Below are 18,153 nucleotides of genomic sequence, written 5' to 3' on the forward strand. Positions count from 1 at the left end.
ATCACAAGTCCAGCGTGCTGTCCGCTCGGCCGACCGGCTCCCATACGTGTTCAGTGTCTAGCCAATCAGGACGCTGCACCCTTCATGCTCTGGACTGTTGGAGGAAATTCCAAAGGAATCAAAACATAAAAAAGATCACCAGCCAATCGAAATATAAGGCGGATGAGCCACTGACTTTTCGTGAGCCAGCGACCAATTCTAAACTTCGCTTCAATAATATTTTTCGAGTCTCGACTTGCAGCTCGGCTGTTCTCGGAGACCTTTTATACCTTACTGACTTCTGAGGAAGTTGTTTGGCAATATGGTGCTGATGCAAGTGTCTGCTGGAGGAGGGAGAGAGAGAGAGAGAGAGAGAGAGAGAGAGAGAGAGAGAGAGAGAGAGAGAGTGAGAGAGAGAGAGACAGACAGACAGACAGACAGACAGACAGACAGACAGACAGACAGAGGGAGGGAGAGAGAGACAGAGAGAGAGAGAGAGAGAGAGAGAGAGAGAGAGAGAGAGAGAGAGAGAGAGAGAGAGAGAGAGAGAGAGAGAGAGAGAGAGAGAGAGAGCAGAGTCCCCGTTCATGAGCATGGCAGCATGGCAACACGGACCTATAGGGACACTTATGAAAGTACAAGTGATGGAAGTGTAAGTGTAAGTACTTTCTTGCAGAGTGCACGAAAGAGCAATTTCTCCTCCGTGTTCTCAAGTTGATGCCTTAACTGAGCAAGCTTGAGCACTCTCCTGAAGAACACACCGCCACCCTCCCGGTAACCTTACCTTGAGGTGCTTCCGGGGCTTAGCGTCCCCGCGGCCCGGTCGTCGACCAGGCCTCCGGTAAGTAAACCATTTTCTCTCCAATTCATTTATTTTCGTTCTCATATTTTTTTTCTCTCTGTGGTTGTGTTCCATAACTCAGTGAGTTCCTCCAGGCGCGGGACCCGCCTCCTCCAGCTCCTAAACACGTCTCCATGACCCTGGGACGGTAAGCAGGAACGGGGATCACCATAGCCCGTGCTGCTTGGAACTTTTTGTTCCCAGTAGCTAAATCTAAAACAACAACAACATCAGGTAAGCAGGAATATATACATACTTCATTCTTCACTCCCTCCTACAGTATTGTATGATAGCTTATATGTATGATAGGTTTGTATTTCTTATTAGTTCCCAGAGTCAGGTATTTCTGGCCACACACCTGTCCTCTCACCTGATACATCACTTTTTTTTTTTTTAAAACGGATTCGTACTTATACGATTTTTAAGAAAATTTTAAGATTTTCTTATAATGCTTCAAGACAGGTTCAACAGAGCAGTTACCGCTCTACATATGAACTGTTCTAAAATAAAGTCAAGGCAAAATTACTTAAATTTAAAAATAAAGCCAAAACCCAAACATAAAATAAAGATAACTATTAAAAACCATATAATACTAACGAACGAAGCATCAGAACAATTTACGGGCTATTCATGCCCGTGCCACCTCTTAGCCACCTCTTAGGTGGCTTAATCTTCATAAATCATCAGATAAAAAGACGTAATGACCCTATCAACTATTCAACCTGTCCTCAGGTTGGCTCGTTAAAGTGGCAGCTCACCCCTCCAGACGCAGTCGTCAATGTTAACTAATTATGTATTAATAATGGGTTTTGATCATAAATAAATTAACATTATTATTATATTAGTTAAATGTATAGTTAGTCGTAGGTTAGGTTAGGTGTTTAGGTCCTGCTGGGGAGTATTTGCAGTCGAATTCGTCAGCGAAGCATTGCTCGAAAATTTTTCGAACGTCATCAGTTATGAGTCGTGTTTAAAGCGATTTTCATTTATGAACAAGGGGATTTGGAGGCTGGATTGAAGAGCATTTGGCCTTTGTTGATGAGGACGGGCTGTTGTTGATGAGGACGAGATACAACTATTGCGTCAACAAGTGAGTCGAGGTGGGTGAATTATTCAACCGAGGCTTCATAATGCTGAACGACTCCAAGCGGGCATTGTGAAGCCTGTGGGTTATGGAAGCCAGTTTACTGAATGCGGTGTAAGTGTTGGGACCGTAAGGAAGGAAAGTTGCCGCTGTACCCCCTCAAATACGGTAAGACACACACACAATTGTCTATTAACTTGTGAAATGTCGTGAGGTTCTTTCCAAGTATCGAGAATTAAAACTCGAACATTGGAACATCTCAGATCGAAGTTCACATGAAAGTGTGCCTGTCTCTGTTATTCACAACATCTGTCTCAGTGCTTCCATGCTCTTCAACGCCCGTACATATATTTTACGGTTGACTAGTTATCAATTCTCACTTATTCCAATGTTTGTATGGTTCCTGTTATATTTTGTTTACCTGTTATTTACGGGAGGCAATCCTCGAGGCAAGTGTTTCGTTAGACCCGTTAGTGAGCGAAGTGGCCTAGCCAGACCAAGTTAGAGACCCGTTAGTGAGCGAAGTGGCCTAGCCAGACCAAGTTAGAGACCCGTTAGTGAGCGAAGTGGCCTAGCCAGACTAAGAGACCCGAGACCTCGGGTAAAAACTGTGCACAACTGCCGACCGTAATTTATTTTTTTGGGGGGAAGGTTCGTACCATTAAACTTGGCATGATAAATTAATAGCGACTCTCGGGGCATGAGCAAACCACTCAGATCGTCCCCACGCTGACACCACTACTTGATGAAGCAATAACGAGGCCCACCAGGCAATGGTCTGGCTAACGAGGGCACTATACACGTAAGAGACGACCACTCATTTATAACTTGTCTTTGGCGGCCGACTTCTGTGTATACATACCAGCAAGGTACAGGAGCCTCCTGTGGGTGTATGTGTCCCTCTGTCAGTCTCTGGGGTCTCTCAGAACTTGGGCCTCGTGTCTTAATGCCGTCTTTTAATGATTGATGAAGATTAAGCCACCCAAGAGGTGGCACGGGCATGAATAACCCGTAAGTGGTGGCCCCTTTTGAGCCATTACCAGTATCAAGAGCTGATACTGGAGATCTGTGGAGGTGCGACTGCACCCTGCGTGACGGGAGATGTCTCCTGTGATCTTTTAGTGATTGTAGAGCAGTTAAGATGTCAGCGTGTTATGGTGAGCTGTTGTGGTTAGCGGCAAGCTCCTCGACCTCCCGATTAACAATATCATAAATTAGGTGTGCATGATGCCGAGGCTAATTACTTAATTGGCTAATTAATATGCTTCAGTGTTAATGAGGTTACAGTGAAAGGTTTAAGAGCACCAGAGAGTACCTACAGCGGTGCATACAGCACGAAGGGCGCCCAGTACCTCCTGTGGTACAATTAATGTACATATGGGTACTCTAGCGCAGAGGTCTACATCCTCGACTCGTAACCTAGAACTTCAAGTGCAATTCTCAGGCGGAATAGAGACAATTAGGCTCGTTTTCTTTCACCTGGTGCCTCCATTCACCTATAAGTAAGTAGGTATCTAGGTGTTGAGCAACTGTTGTAGGTTGTGTCCTGAGAAAGGTGATGAATAGTTGACCTAGAGGCGCCTGGATAGCTGTTAGGGTCCTCCCTAACTATGGGAGTAGCCATGGAGGGGGGGGGGGGAGTCTTAGCCCCTAGAGGAGTAGCCATGGAGGGGGGGGAGTCTTAGCCCCTAGAGGAGTAGCCATGGAGGGGGGGGGAGTCTTAGCCCCTAGAGGAGTAGCCATGGAGGGGGGGGGGAGTCTTAGCCCCTAGAGGAGTAGCCATGGAGGGGGGGGGGGGAGACTTAGCCCCTAGGGGAGTAGCCATGGAGGGGGGGGGGGAGTCTTAGCCCCTAGAGGAGTAGCCATGGAGGGGGGGGGAGTCTTAGCCCCTAGAGGAGTAGCCATGGAGGGGGGGGGGGAGTCTTAGCCCCTAGAGGAGTAGCCATGGAGGGGGGGAGTCTTACCCCCTAGAGGAGTAGCCATGGAAGGGGGGGGGGAGTCTTAGCCCCTAGGGGAGTAGCCATGGGGGGGCGGGGAAGTCTTCCTAAATATTCTTTCTCTTTCACACTCACAACTTCGACTCGATGCCAGATAACTTTAGGAAATCTTCTTCAATTACTGGAAACTCTTCGCCAAAGTTCTCCATTACGGACTCTAACCTGAAGAAACTCGACTTTATTTAATTCTCTCACTTCATGGATATTATTCATTTTGAGTAATAAAAATAACAAATAAAATTTTAACACATAAATTCATGTGATGATCGTCTCTATTTCAGAATATTATCAGAAAGTTTTTAATTTGTATGATGATTTTATCATAAAATTAATTCGTAAACGACTCGACTGCTAATGATTTTTTTTATATTTGTTTTATATTGGCAATAACCTGCAAGTGAGACTGGCAGAGAATTAGACAGTCAGGAACTGTACATATGACGGGTAAGACTGTAAGTGAAGACTGTCAGGAACTGTCACAGGCGCAATTAGCACATTCCTAGACTCCCACAGTCACTGTACCTCCTCAGTGAATAATGTTCAAACTGTAAAAGTCAACTGGAGTGATTGGAGTGCTGAACTGGGCGGGGAACATATAACAGATGGAAAACAGAGAAACACAGTGAGAGATGTTGTATGGAAGGAGATAACGAATGTAGTCTCACAAGGCTGAATCCTGTCATAAACTGCTCTTCATATATACATATAATACATAATAACTTAAAACTCCACACCCCAGAAGGATTCGAACCCAGACAGCCAGGAGCACTATGCACCTTGGCGTACCTGGTTCTTTAACCACTAGACCACACACACACACACTAATATATATATATATATATATATATATATATATATATATATATATATACATATATATATATATATATATATATATATATATATGACAATGTCAGACCACGGAGGAAAAATGACTCCTTCTGAAGATGTATTAATATACGAAAGTACTTAAGGAAATTCCTGTTTCATTTTTCCTCCGTGGTCTGACATTGTCACATTTTTAATCACGTGTTTATTTTCGTGATATACACACACACATATATATATATATATATATATATATATATATATATATATATATATATATATATATATATATATATATATATATATATTTTCGTTATGGCTAACAATTTTGCCAAAGCAGGAGGCAAAAATCATTTTACATCCCACAGTCCAAAGTCGTTATGTAATTCTTAGTCAGTATATACATATACTTTGCTGTGTCAGCTTAGTATGTAGAATCCTGAAGATCTGAATCCTGCAGGAATACAAAATATATCATTCCTTCGTGTGGAGTGACACTCCTCCTGTACCAGGCGTGTAGTGTCACAGTCCTGTGGAACATCTTGACACCTGTACACCTGTTCTCAGTGTACAGACTTGAACAACTCGTGTCTACCCCACTTCCCCAGGGGTGGGGGAAGGGGACGTGTGGTTTTCCTCTATCATAAACTACATATATACTGTAAGTATATATTCAAAATTCCATGGTTTTCCTTACCAAATCATATGCAAATCTCTTTCAATAAATGTGTAACGAGACATTATAACTGTTTTCCTAAAAATGTCGTTATAAATGAAGTATTTTGTTTATACGCTTGTAAATACGGTATGAGTCTTAAAGCTGGTACAAGCTGAGACGCCTCGAACGCTTCTCGAGTGGATGCAAGAAGGCGGCCACAAGATAAGGTCGCCCTCCGCGAAACTCTGAAACATTTCATTCGAACTTTTTGGGAATCCATTAGATAGCACTTTGGCTGAGCGTCAGGGACCAGGGGGATATCACTAGAGACCAGGGGGATATCACCAGAGACCAGGGGGATATCACCAGAGACCAGGGGGATATCACCAGAGACCAGGGGGATATCACCAGAGACCAGGGGGGATATCACCAGAGACCAGGGGGGATATCACCAGAGACCAGGGGGATATCACCAGAGACCAGGGGGATATCACCAGAGACCAGGGGGATATCACCAGAGACCAGGGGGATATCACCAGAGACCAGGGGGATATCACCAGAGACCAGGGGGATATCACCAGAGACCAGGGGGATATCACCAGAGACCAGGGGGATATCACCAGAGACCAGGGGGATATCACCAGAGACCAGGGGATATCATCAGAGACCAGGGGATATCACCAGGGGGCCAGGGGATATACGTGATATCTGAACTCGGAACTGCTAAAAATATTAAGAAGTGTCAAGAGGAAAGCTCTTGATGTCAAGTTAGTGTGATGAAGCAGGCGAGGGAAAGATCGCTAACCTGGTTTAAAATTTAGCCAATATGCAGCTCAACTCCATTTAGTTGCCTGCGTGTTAAAGGCACGGCCCAGGAGCCGGAGCTTGACCCCCCCCAACAACAAACACAACTAGGTGAGTGCTGACATCAAGGCAGGTTGTTGTTGTTGTTTCAGATTTAGCTACTCAGAACGAGGTGTCCATGTAGCACGGGCTATGGTGAGCCCGTAAGTCAAGGCAGGTGTGAGGTAAAGCTAATCAAGCAGCACCAAACAGGTGCTGCAACAAGTCTGGGCCTTGCACCAGGCCCGGTATGTGCAATGACTCGCAGCAGCGCAACTTGCAAAGCTCAATGAATTACCTTAAATTAATGTAATTAGCCATTGTAATTAAATGAATGCAATTAGCACTAACCTCTTTCACAGGAAAGAGGTTAGTGACTTTGCTGCGTGTGTGTGAGGGTGGAGTCATGTTGTCACATATCCACAATCCTCTACACTTGGCTTATGTTGCCTGATATAACAGTATGGGTGGCATACGAGCACAGTGTGGGCGGCGTGGGCGTCGTGGGTAGGGACCAGAAGCCCCCTGGAGAGCTTCGCAAGTCTCCAGCGGCACTCGGCCCAAAGACTAGCTACTCAGCATGTACTTGAGTAATTCTAGACTCAGCGGGGTGACGTTCCGGTAAGGTAGTAGCCGGAGCAACCTGTCCTCTCGCCACGTATTAATAAATGTTAACCATAATAAAATATACGTATTCTGTGTATCGACGTCGATAGCGAATTGTTTAGGTTCGAGCGATTCTTGAACGGACAAAACTGTTTTAATTTTTACGGAGTGTTAAGGGGAGAAAACTGGGTGATTGGCGTTTCGGTGATGCCTCCAGGCCCTTGAGGGGTGACCTCGGCCACACAACGACGGTCAAGCGTTGCACTCAACCCGGTCAAAGGTCATGTAAGGTCAAGGCTTCCCGCTGCGACTGGCTAATGGAATCGGAGGATAAATGGTCATTTGTGTGTTAAGAGTGTAAGCGCGCGCTTAGAGGTGCGCGTGCGAGTATCAAGTTGAGATCAGTCTTCCCTGAATATAATATATCGCTTGAAAAGTGTTTTCAATCTTTTCTTAATTATCAAAATTTATAATCAAATTGTTTATCCCTTCTTGTATATAAACAAATTAGTCTCCGTGGTGTAGTGGTAAGATACTCGCCTGGCGTTCCGCGAGCACTTTGTCATAGGCTCGTATCCTGGCCGGGGAGGATTTACTGGGCGCAATTCCTTAACTGTAGCCTCTGTTTAACTCGACAGTAAAATGTGTACTTGGTTGTAACAACGATTCTTCGCGGCGGGGATCGTATTCCAGGGACCTGCCCGAAACGCTACGCGTACTAGTGGCTGTACAAGAATGTAACAACTCTTGTATATATCTCAAAAAAAAAATATATATATATAAAATATCACTATTGTGTTAGTCTTCTAGTCAGTAGCGTGTTTGTATGTTTGTGTATCAGGAATTCTTTAAACTCATTGAAGTTCTCTCTCTCTCTCTCTCTCTCTCTCTCTCTCTCTCTCTCTCTCTCTCTCTCTCTCTCTCTCTCTCTCTCTCTCTCTCTCTCTCTCTCTCTCTCTCTCATAGCCAAATACACATAATTATTAAAATGAACAAACACACAGTTAAAACAAACTAAAAACAAAGGTCATTAAAACAATGAAAGTTTGCACAACTCGCGATAAAGAAGAAGGTAAGCAAGGGTAATGGCCAGAGGGTTATACATACTCTCAAACCCTCTATTTGTCCACATCAATATTTTCTGCCATTCTACATCCCGACTCGACGCTGTAGAAGAGTGGGTTGTATTTATCCTGTGTTTGTTTTAGAGCCTTAGTGTTGATCGTGGCCGCTAGAGGCCCTCGTATTGTTTACATCCTTACTGCTTGTAATCTTTCCCCAGGATGAACAAGAACTATAAACGTCATGAACTATAAACGTTACAATACTTTAGTCTTGATCGCGTCCGCCATGGGATGGGTTTCTGATTGTTTCTCCATGTTGTTCTAGGGGCAGACCTAGATCACAGGTGTTTTGTTCTCACACATGTTGTTCTAGGGGCAGACCTAGATCACAGGTGTTTTGTTCTCACACATGTTCACCTGTGCATGTGTTCACCTCCACCTGCTTTACCGTCTCTTGTTCTATCTACAAGCACTGCTTCTAATGGTTGTTCATTGTCCTGACTTCCAATCAATTTTCTGTCATATATATATATATATATATATATATATATATATATATATATATATATATATATATATATATATATAATCTCACATATCCCCAGGGTGCTGGCCACAACAGCTGTTTAACTCACAGGTATTTATTGACTATTAGGTGAACAGAGGCATCAGGTGGGAAAGGAAACGCTGCGCAATTGCATCTGTATATAGATAGAAGTACACACACACACATATATAGAGCCCAGTAGGCTCAGGAACCTGTACATTAGTTGATTGACAGTTGAGAGACGGGACCAAGCCAGAGACGGGTTGAGCCAGAGCTCAACCCCCGCAAGCATAACTAGGTGAGTACACCCACATCCTCAGGATACAATCCGTAGCAGACTCGCATTTACTGCTAGATGAACAGGGGTATCAGATGAAAGAAAGTCGTGTGTTTACTAGTTGTGTTTTTGCGGGGGTTGAGCTTTGCTCTTTCGGCCCGCCTCTCAACTGTCAATCAACTGTTTACTAACTACTTTTTTTTTGTTTTTGTTTTTTTTCACACCACACACGTGTGTACGTGTGCGTGTACGTGTGTACGTGTGTACGTGTGTACACCATGTACGTGTGTATGTGTGTGTGTGTGTGTGTGTGTGTGTGTGTGTGTGTGTGTGTGTGTGTGTGTGTGTGTGTGTGTGTGTGTGTGTGGAGACCTTGAGACTATTAGTTCAACACTGACAGGACCAGATCGCCCCATTACCATATGTGACAGTGATGAATGACAGTTGATAACCTTGCAATTAGCAGGGAACTGGTCTGTCATCATCACTACTGAATGTGAGCGACAGCTTCAGTAGTGAAGCTGTCACGACTTGTGTCAGTGATTACTGAGGATGTTAGCTGCTGAGAGGTACCTCTGTGGGTTTATGCTAAGGGCAGCCATGGGATGGCAACCATGGGATGGCAACCATAGGATACAGACAGGGAAAGGTATCATAGTTACTATAAGTGTTGTAGGAGGTGAACTTTGACCTGACCTGTTCTTTCAAGACCCACATTTGCCCCTCTATTCTGGACCTCAAGAAGATGAGCCTTCTAGTCTCTCATACATCGTACAGAAAAGGCTTCCGTTGTATGCGGTTCCTCGTGTCGTCCTGGTCGTGGTCTCCTCCGGGCCCTGTAGAGGGGACACTGTAGAGGAGACACTGTAGACGGGACACTGTAGAGGGAGACACCGTAGACGGGGCACCGTAGACGGGGCACCGTAGACGGGGCACCGTAGCTCCTTGTATCCTGGGCTCGGTGGGACTGTTGGTCCCATTATGGCGTGTTCTCCTGGTAGCAGTTGTTAATATGTGTGAACATTGTGGCTAACCTGTGGCAGCATGTTCCCCCGAGGTCCTCGCTCAGGCAAGCAGCGTGTCTGTGTATCTCTCTCCAGACAACTGTTCGCCTTTGAACTCTCGCTAATTGGGATCCTTTGTCTAAAATTCCAGTCATATCGGACCTGCACGTAATGCTCAGTGACTGCTCAGTGTCTTACACAAACATGTTAACGAGTATGTGTTGTAATTTGCAATTGTATGTGTATGTAAATTTACAGGTATATGCCTGTACAGGTGTGTGCGTGTATGCGTATATGAATATTATTTTATGTCTTCAGGATTATAAACTTAAAGTCATCATTGAGGAGTGATGACTTTGTCATATTTACAATACAATTTATTTGATCCAAGCCATTTCCTAGCTGGAAAATAAGGCCTTCTTGATGTACGAATAATACATCAGATATGTTTAAATTTTGGTCTGGGGTCGAGGAGGACTGGTAAGTGTCTGGCGAAGTAAGCTTAAGGCTGGACAACACACACTCTACTGGTCTCTTGTGGACACACTCTACTGGACTCTTGTGGACACACTCTACTGGACTCTTGTGGACACACTCTACTGGTCTCTTGTGGACACACTCTACTGGACTCTTGTGGACACACTCTACTGGACTCTTGTGGACACACTCTACTGGACTCTTCTTAACATTGTACACCATTATTTTAGTTTAAGGCCACGTTACAGTGGTCTAAGGCCACGTTACAGTGGTCTAAGGCCACGTTACAGTGGTCTAAGGCCACGTTACAGTGGTCTAAGGCGTGTACTTGGGAGTACCAGCGCCCAGGGTTCGAGTCCTCGTCTAGACTGCTTCTGGTCGTCTCATTATTGGTCGTGTCACGAATGTTACTCATGACTTTACTCTGTACTAAACATTACCAATGTCATGACTTCACTAGATGTTAATACACTCTCGGCTCTCCACTATATATTAGTAATGTCGAGGCTTCACGCATAATAGTTTGCTTCCATTTAATATTTTCGACTTTGCCCCTAGTTGGGAATATTGGCTAGCCGGCCTCCATGCATCTGGGTCAAGCACACAAGCGCCTTCATCCCTAAGACAAACATTTATACAGCCACACTGAGCCAAGCCGAGACTTGGAGCTCGGAACTCGACCGAGACTGGAGCTTTGAGTGGAGCTCGGAGCCCGGCCAAGACCAAAGGGCCAGAACACATTGGCGGGAAACTACCTCCTTTGTAACGACTTGAGAAGAAGCCCCTGTCAGTGGACACGACAGTAATCCTGGCTCCAGAGGCTGGTATAAACAGGACAACATCAGCATACTTTACACTAGCACAAGGCAGAGCATCATTCAGGGTCCCTAATAAGAAGTCCTTCATATGTGTGTACAGGAACAAGGTACGCCGCCCCGTCGTGGAACTGCGAGGAATGTGATATAAAGTAAACTGAAAGACTTAGTGTCGCTCGAAGAAAAGAGACATGATAGAGGCGTGGAAAATACTTACGGGGATATACTGAGTGATGGAAGATGTTCACAGCAAACACGAATATAATAAGAAGGTAAGGGATAGAACCTTGAGAAATAAACAAGTCAAAGAGATGTCCGGAAGATTTCTTTCTGCGCAAAAGTTGTGAAAAAGTAAAATTCACTAAATGAGCAGGATGAAAGGAACTCCATGATTTATAACGTAAACATTATGGAAAAACTAGATCGGGAGTAATTGCCATAGGCAGCCAGCGGCTGGAAAGGGTCCAGGAGCCAAAGCTCGACCCTGCAGGCACTAACAGGGGAGCAGAGGTACGGACGGCGCGTATGTAGGTCAGGTGTGGGTGGTGGGCTCCCTGGGGTCCTGGACCCCCCTCACCCCCGACCCCGCCCGTGATGGTGGGGTCACACGGCCCTGGGGTCCTGGACCCCCCTCACCCCCGACCCCGCCCGTGATGGTGGGGTCACACGGCCCTGGGGTCCTGGACCCCCCTCACACCCGACCCCGCCCGTGATGGTGGGGTCACACGGCCCTGGGGTCCTGGACCCCCCTCACACCCGACCCCGCCCGTGATGGTGGGGTCACACGGCCCTGGGGTCATGGACCCCCCTCACACCCGACCCCGCCCGTGAAGGTGGGGTCACACGGCCCTGGGGTCCCACCTGACCCCTACCAGGGTCACCCTCACCTCCACAGCAAACAAAGACAATTTATGGGGGCGTGTGGCAGCTGTGATTGGCGGGGAAACAAGAAGAAAAAACAAATGAGTCCAAGGATTAGTGTGGCCTGATCAACCAGGCTGTGACTCATACGTCAGGCTGCTAGCAGCCGCGTCCAACAGCCTGGTTGATCAGTCCGGCAACCAGGAGGCCTGGTCGACGACCGGGCCGCGGGGACGCTAAGCCCCGGAAGCACCTCAAGGTAACCTCAAGGTAGGCCCTCACCTCCTTCAGGGGCTCTTGACTAATAAATCAGTGCCGAAAAATATTGCTAAGATTTAACCAGTGTTTAACTCTCCTCAACTGCTTTATAGGGTAAAGCAAAGGTGGTGACTGGGAAGAACATTGACAGCGGCCTTAACACTGGAGGTCGTCACGATTTTAAGTCTTAATACTTAACCAAACATTAACACACGACCTGTCCTCGTAACTTTATCTTGACCTAATCTTGACATACTTAGTTTTTGAGAGGTTTATCTTTAGTTAATTGATATTGATATATACAAGAGTTTTTACATTCTTGTAAAGCCACTAGCACGCGTAGCACGTTTCGGGCAGATACAGAATGTTGCTACAGATGTTGATAGTTGATACAGAATGTTGCTACAGATGTTGATAGTTGATACAGAATGTTGCTACAGATGTTGATAGTTGATACAGAATGTTGCTACAGATGTTGATAGTTGATACAGAATGTTGCTACAGATGTTGATAGTTGATACAGAATGTTGCTACAGATGTTGATAGTTGATACAGAATGTTGCTACAGATGTTGATAGTTGATACAGAATGTTGCTACAGATGTTGATAGTTGATACAGAATGTTGCTACAGATGTTGATAGTTGATACAGAATGGACCTTCCTGCAGCTCTGACCAGCTCTTCCTTGTGGACTGTATAGCACAGTTCTCAAGCACATTACAATAGGCTCAGGAATATGTACACCTGTTGATTGACGGTTGAGAGGCGGGACCAATGAGCCAGAGCTCAACCCCCGCAAACACAACTAGGTGAGTACACACACACACACACACACACACACACACACACACACACACACACACACACACACTCAGCTGTGGAGACCTGTACACCACAGCTCAGGTTAATATGCTTCACCAACCAAATTAACTCCAATGTAACGTGCCAAATTATGTTTACAATGTTATTAACCTTACTATTGTAATTGTTATTGTAAACTGTGATGAAACTACCAGAGAAAATAACAATGTTACTGCTAGTAATAAGTTTTAACAATTTAATTTATTACAGTGTTGTCAACACTTGGAGGAGCCCCTTGAGTGATGGACAGCTGACGTGAGGGCCTCAATATTAGCCTCTGAGGTGAGTGTGAGACTCTTGTACTGTACTCTGGGGACGGTGGTGAGCCTCACCTTATTGTATAATGAGGCTATGGCGTTGACCAGACCACACACTAGAAGTTGAAGGGACGACGACGTTTCGATCCGTCCTGGACCATTCTCAAGTCGATTGTGGGAGGTTATGGCTTCTGGTGATATATATTAGAGACGCCCGAGGGAGGGAGAGAGCATCAAGGAAGTGTGACTATATAAGCAGAGACGTTAAAATCTGAAGCGAAATTACTTGTGTGTGTAAATCCTTTGGATAAAGGCAAGAGAGAGATGAATTTGAGAGCTTGAGCGCGCGGTTTGGCTCTCCACTGACCACGAAGAGTGTGCTGAGCCCAGCAAGCGAGGTCCCCCATAAAGCTTACAGCCCTAATGCGACTCTCGTGTCTACCTGACAACAGTCCTTGTTAAGCTGTAAACACCACACATGTCCCCCTGACATTTCTGATATGGTCTGCTCCCCTGGTTGACCCGTCTGTAGGCCTTCGTCACAGTTGGGGAGAGTTGAGTTGTTGCACCACGACGACTTGTCTAATGTGGTCACTTGTCTTGGCGTGTGTGTGTGTGTGTGTGTGTGTGTGTGTGTGTGTCTGTGTGTGTGTGTGTGTGTGTGTGTGTGTGTGTGTGTGTGTGTGTGTGTGTGTGTGTGTGTGTGTATGTGTGTAAGAGAATCGTTTCACAACCAATATACTAATAGTGTTAAAATACTGAGGTTGTAACCACACTCAAGAATTGTCAAAACATTGTCCATACGGTGCAATGCGAAGGTTGCACAGTGTTGCTACATGGGCTCTGGGGTCCTGGGGGATCCTGGGGGTCCTGGGGGGTCCTGGGGATCCTGGGGGGGTCCTGGGGGTCTGGGAGGTCCTTGGGGTCTGGAGGGATCCTGGGGGTCTGGGGGATCCTGGGGGCCTGGGGTCCAGGGGGGTCCTGGGGGTCCGGAACACCTCTCAGGGAGAGGAATACTAAACAAAACACTACTGCTAACACAGTTCATGTTCAGCAAGAAAGAATATGAAAGCACTATAAAAAAGTCTCTTTAAAGAACTCTTGGCCTGAGTACAGCACTGTAATATACCCGCACCAGTTTAGTATCTGTTTCTGAATTAATTTTGCGTAAATAATCCCATACAGGTCGTTACAGCGGGCAGCGAACAGCTCCGCTCACCACTTAACCAAACACACGAATTTTTACCGAGGTGGTAAAGCGTAATTTTACTTTTAATTAAAGATTGTTTTCCTCAGCGTAAGAAATGTTTAAGTGATGGTTTTGTTTTATTTTTTATGTTGTACATAAAATGGAAAGATTATCGTGATTAAGGTAATGTTTATTTAGGTAATGGTGGATGCGTTCAACATGAGTTACAAACAGAATGTTGGAATTCTAGATAGAGTTGTATATACTATGTCTGAAGCCACTAACATGGCCAGCGTGTCGGGCCAGGGATCATATCTATGATTGTTGTCACTTTGTTGTTGACGGTAAACAGTTCTTGCTGTTGTTGTAGTTGTTTAAAAGACGTAAGACGAGTGTGTTTGTCGCACCACGCGTGTGTGTGTGTGTGTGTGTACGTGTGTGTGTGTGTGTGTGTGTGTGTGTGTGTGTGTGTGTACGTGTGTGTGTGTGTGTGTGTGTGTGTGTGTGTGTGTGTGTGTGTGTGTGTGTGTGTACGTGTGTATTCACCTAGTTGTATTCACCCTAGTTGTGCTTGCGGGGGTTGAGCTCTGCTCTTTCAGCCCGCCTCTCAACTGTCAATCAACTGTAACTAACAACTAATGTTCCCCCCCCCACACACACACACTCAGGAAGCAGCTCCGTAACAGCTGTCTAACTCCCAGGTACCAATTTACTGCTAGGCAACAGGGGCATCATGGGTGAAAAAAAACTTTTGCCCATTTGCCTGGTCCGGGAATCGAATCCGGGCCACAGAATTACGAGTCCTGCGCGTTGTCCGCTCAGCTACCAGACCCCATCTGTGTGTGTATATGTGTGTGTCAATACATTACTCCACGGTGGGATACGACTATAATTCCCGCTACTCGTTAGAAAACACTTAGCAACCTGCCGAGGGCTAGAGAGGGATAGAGGAAAGGGAGGGAGGGAATGGAGGGAGGGAGAGAGGGAGGGAGGGATGGAATGGAGGGAGAGAGGGAGGGAGGGAATGGAGGTGAGGGACCCGATAAATATGGAGGGAAGATGGGAGAGGGGGAAAGGGAGGTGTGTGAGGGAAAAGGGGTAGGGAGGTGTGTATGGTAAGAGAGGGAGGGAGATATATGGAAGGGGAAATGGGAGGGGGAAAGAAGGGTTATCATTGTCGTGGTGATCTTGGCTAGTGTTCTCTCAGGAGCTCTGATACTAATGAGGTCACGTGTCTAGCGTCTCTGACAGGTGGTTATCTTGAGGTTATCTTGAGGTGATTTCGGGGCTTAGCGACCCCCGCGGCCCGGTCGTCGACTAGCCCTTCTCGTTGCTGGACGACAAACATTGTTGCTTTCCGTTTATTTCGACTTTTATGTGTGGATTAATCTACATGTGGATATTTGTTTTGCTTGAATGTTTTTATGTATATTTGTTCGAATGTTTAAATGTTTAATGTTTTGAATATTCGTTTATTCGTGTGTTTTTATATAAATGTTATTATGTGTGAATACTGGTACTCGTGTATATATATCTCGCATGTATATATATACATGTAGGTCGAGTATCAACCTCTGGGCCCCGCCTTTCAGTAGGTTTGATCTCCACGTTTCTGTCTGAGTGCCTGAGTGTCACACCCTCTCTCTGCCTCTCTCTCTCTGCCTCTCTCTCTCTCTCTCTCTCTCTCTCTCTCTCTCTCTCTCTCTCTCTCTCTCTCTCTCTCTCTCTCTGCCTCTCTCTCTCTGCCCCTCTCTCTCTGTCTCTCTCTGCCTCTGCTATAATCACTTGAGTGCTTCCCTTCAACACATCCCTCTACCGGAAGCCTATACAACTTTTACAATATTTAATGTTCTTTACAATACACAACTTTTTTGTTGTTTGTAAGTTAATAATTACCTTTATTTTAACGCTGGGCACCTGTTGTGCCCAGTTCGCGATTAGTAATTGACGTCTATTTTGAGAAATGGTTTTTAAGTTGGCAGACGCATTGATGCGACTGTTCTATCTCCTTTCCTAGATGTGGTCTGCGTATTGATAACATTGACGGCTTCGGTACTCCGTTCCACTCTCATTAACCACTCATAACACCTGAATCATCGTACAAGGAATTAATTAATCCAAGGAATTATCTACGCAAATTACGACAATAATTTCTCTTAATTTGTTTCCTCTGCCACCTGGCTTTAGCTCTCTGCGATATCGTCCTCGGGTGCTCGGCTATCTCTCGGCTATCCCGTTATAAATCTAACTTGTGATATCACTATTTGTCAAAATGGATTATGTAAATTGATATTATTAATAATTTCTATTGAAATAAAACTCATTTAAGATAATCAGACGTAGATTCTTTTGGAAAGAGTTCTTAGGGGAACATAGTGTTTGATCTCTCTCTCTCTCTCTCTCTCTCTCTCTCTCTCTCTCTCTCTCTCTCTCTCTCTCTCTCTCTCTCTCTCTCTCTCTCTCTCCCTCCCTCCCTTTCCGTCTATCATTCCTTGTTTATTCTCCTCCTTCTTTACATCTCCATCCCTCTTCCCTCTCTTCCCTTTCCTTCCCCTCCTTCTCTCCAATACTTCTCTGCTCAATATTTTCTCTCTACAGCCCCCCCTCCTCTCCTCCCCCCCCCCCCCCGTCACATCACAGCTGATAAACTCGACCATAAATTACTAGACTGCCAATATATGACGTCTTATTCAGTAAGTTAACTTTATGTCCTCTCTCTTTTTCTCTCTCTCTTTCTCTTTCTCTCTCTCTCTCTCTCTCTCTCTCTCTCTCTCTCTCTCTCTCTCTCTCTCTCTCTCTCTCTCTCTCTCTCTCTCTCTCTCTCTCTCTCTCTCTCTTTCTCTCTCACTTACTCTTTTTATCTCTCACTTTCTCATTCTCCTTTGCTTTCTTGTTTACCGCTATTCCTTCTGTTTATTCTCTCTCATTTCATTTTATCTTCTCTTCCTCCCACCGTGTTCTTTAACCTGCTTTTCTTGGGCTTTCTCCCGTCTTTTTTATCTCTCTCTCTTCTTTCCCCTTCCTGTTCCACAGTGGGAGGGATTAGTACACACTTGTGGCTGCTGTCTCCCTTAACATAGCGAGTGAAGCATATGCTCAATAGTGGGCTTTGTATGGCGGTGTTCTAGTCTAAATATATAGATTATTTATTTATTGGATCACTAACGTCAGAATCATGTGCACACTTGCATCATGGTGCACGCTACCTCACTCTAGCCTCACCTTAGTTCACGCCTTGACTCTCCCTTCTGATGCTTTGTAACTTTTTTCTGCGTGTGAAATAACATTAGAGGAAAAACAGGTTTCTTTCGTGTGTGATCCGTTTTCTATCTTCCGGAGCCCTTGGTATTAGGGATCACTAACTCAAATCTGAGGGGCAATTCTTGAGGAGAGATGCAATTCTCAAATTACCAGCCGTGGCCTTAATTAATCTGGCGTCTGGAGGGTAGTTTACACTCTACTCCTGCAGTTCTATGGTGTTTGGTTTCCCATTGTCGGGGACACGAAGCCTGTTGGGCTTAGGGAGGTCTTTTCTAGGTTAATGACTGACGTTCTGGCATTCTAACGTTCTGAGGTTCTTCTCTAGCTCCCTAGGCTGCTAGGGAGACCCCCTAGCATTCTAGGGGAATGCTAGGAAACACAGGAAACTGGACCCCCCACAGAGGTGTGGGAGAGCAGGGGGGGGGGTAAAAGTAATTGTTCAGATA

The 18,153-nt window shown here is 45.4% G+C and overlaps 1 protein-coding gene across 1 annotated transcript in view; it reads left to right on the forward strand.

The window, feature by feature from the left end:
- The first annotated feature begins 1,998 nt into the window (after positions 1 to 1,998).
- The window catches only part of LOC123754960 (neuromedin-U receptor 2), a 97,540-nt gene continuing 81,385 nt past the window's right edge, over positions 1,999 to 18,153 (forward strand). The window contains exons 1-2 of the mRNA XM_045737313.2: positions 1,999 to 2,072; positions 13,211 to 13,282. The gene's annotated coding sequence lies outside the window, so the exon portion shown is untranslated. The remainder of the gene's footprint in view (positions 2,073 to 13,210; positions 13,283 to 18,153) is intronic.

This window comes from Procambarus clarkii, chromosome 28 (assembly GCF_040958095.1).
Source record: "Procambarus clarkii isolate CNS0578487 chromosome 28, FALCON_Pclarkii_2.0, whole genome shotgun sequence".
Classification (NCBI taxonomy): domain Eukaryota; kingdom Metazoa; phylum Arthropoda; class Malacostraca; order Decapoda; family Cambaridae; genus Procambarus; species Procambarus clarkii.